This window comes from Alexandromys fortis, unplaced genomic scaffold, assembly GCF_014885135.2.
Source record: "Alexandromys fortis isolate MF-2015 unplaced genomic scaffold, M_Fortis_MF-2015_v1.1 scaffold_15, whole genome shotgun sequence".
Lineage (NCBI taxonomy): Eukaryota > Metazoa > Chordata > Mammalia > Rodentia > Cricetidae > Alexandromys > Alexandromys fortis.
In genome coordinates this window covers 12,077,308-12,079,446 of record NW_026067911.1, presented here as the reverse complement: position 1 = coordinate 12,079,446, position 2,139 = coordinate 12,077,308, and the positions used below count along the sequence as shown (strand labels likewise).

Here is a 2,139-nt window from a genome sequence, read left to right as displayed (position 1 = left end):
AACATGGCAAAACACATTTCAAGATATGATTTTCTTTTATGTTGCTTCTCCATCTTTTTTGTATGTATATATTATTATATTATACACTTCATGTTACTATCTTAAACATTATAATATTTTGAAAAATAAAATACCTTCTTCCAAATGATTGTGTGAACTTTTTAGCATCTCCATATGGCCTCCTTCATTTGAAGTTTTTACAAACTTGTCTTGAGGCTTGTGGCATTGCCGCTAAGAAAAGGCATTCCAACTACTTCTCTAGTATAAAACTATTTAGGATGTTCACTTAAATATTTTGTATATTTGAGTAACCTGGGATATTTGAAAAACAGATTCCTTCTTTTTATCAGACTCTATGACATATTATCTTTCCTCACTAACATGTGCACCTGTAACTTTTGTTTCCAATTCCTACAAACCTTTGCCTGGGTCTTCTTGAAGGAAAATAGGGTTTGGTAAATGGATTGACACAGGTTCCTATATGCAAAACATAAAGGGCTGAATATAACAGTGAGCTAGTAAAGGTGTGAAAAGTGATCACCTTTGTTTAATTATAACCACAGAAAAGGCAAACTCATAAATGCTCGCATACTAAGCAGACATAGCAAGGTACTCTGATCACGTTACTGAGAGACCTGTTTGCTTACCATGAACCACATTTAATTGTTATTCTTCTTCTTTACTAATTCCTTGAGAAACTTAAATCATGAACTCTACACCACAAATATCCTGGTCCCTCAGTATCTGTCATTTCCTCTGTGTCTCTCTCCCAAAAGGAAAGCTAAAAAAGAGTAAATTAAGATAAAGATAAACAATAATAGTCCCAGTCACTGAACTGCCGCTGAGGACTCAGCTGCCTCCACCTCAACCTAGAGCCTCCTTGCTTTTCTTCCTGAAGCTCCATGTCTCCCTCCTCCTCACATCCCCTGCCTTCTCCTGCAGCGGCATTCTGCAGTCCCTTTCCACCGAGGAAAAAAGGAATCGTATATTATGTCTGTTGTTCAGAACCTCTACTCTTTTGACCCCTTTGCTGATGCAAGTAAGGCCCTGAGGATTATATCCATATAAGAATTCAACAGAGAAACGGCAGGAAAACCCTTACCACTGTCCAAGAAATCGCAGGTGATTACGATAAAAAGAAACTAGTGGAGGCGTTTAAGAAGAAATTTGCCTGCAATGGTACTGTAATTGAGCATCCAGAATATGAAGAAGTAATTCAGTTACAGGGTGACCAGCACAAGAACATATGCCAGTTTCTAATATATTTGACTGGTTGAGGATGATCAGCTGAAGGTTCATGGGTTTTAAGTTCTTGTAACACTGAAGTTTGAGGATTTCCTTGCAATGAGTAGAATTTCCCATGAGAAAGCTTTGGTTTGGCCAGGATTGAGAATCAGATGGATATCCATAATTTGGCTTTGTCTAAAGAGCTGTTTTGTATCATTTGTTGAATGATGCATCTAAATAAAAAAACATGAGAAGGGTATAAAATGATCAAATGATCCCAATAAAAGGACTTTTTCAGGCACTCAGTGTGAACATCAGAAGATGAACATAATTTGAAAGTGACTATTCAGGGAGGCATTGATTAAATCATGAAACAATAGCTTACATAACTAAGTGAAGCATGCTAATAAATAGTAACACTCCACAAAAGAGCAAAAATGTGACAGCCAGTCAACATACTGGATGTGTATCCAAGAAGAACAGTAGTATTTTATATGCTAAGCTGTGGTGGTTTTGCTCCATTTTTCTGTCATTTCAAAATAGGACCTAACACAGTTTATAGAAAATTATTTATGTGACCAATATTAAAATACTGAAAATTATATTCTTTCTGTGTGTATGCCTGCAGGCCAGAAGAGGGCACCAGACCCCATTACAGATGATTGTGAGCCACCATGTGGTTGCTAGGAATTGAACTCAGGACCTTTGGAAGAGCAGGCAATGCTCTTAATCACTGAGCCATCTCTCCAGCCCCTAAAAATTATATTCTTAATCTCCTGTTTTTATCTCTAGTTGATATCAGGCGGAGTTCCTAAGGCTTTGAGTTGAGTTAAAAAAGGTCCAAATCAGGAGCAGAAGGACAGAGAGCACAAGCAAGGAACTCAGGACCGCGAGGGGTGCACCCATACACTG

The 2,139-nt window shown here is 37.7% G+C and overlaps 1 pseudogene; it reads left to right on the top strand.

The window, feature by feature from the left end:
* Window positions 1–990: 990 nt before the first annotated feature.
* LOC126499301 (eukaryotic translation initiation factor 1-like) lies at window positions 991–1,308 on the top strand (annotated as a pseudogene).
* The last annotated feature ends 831 nt before the right edge of the window (window positions 1,309–2,139 follow it).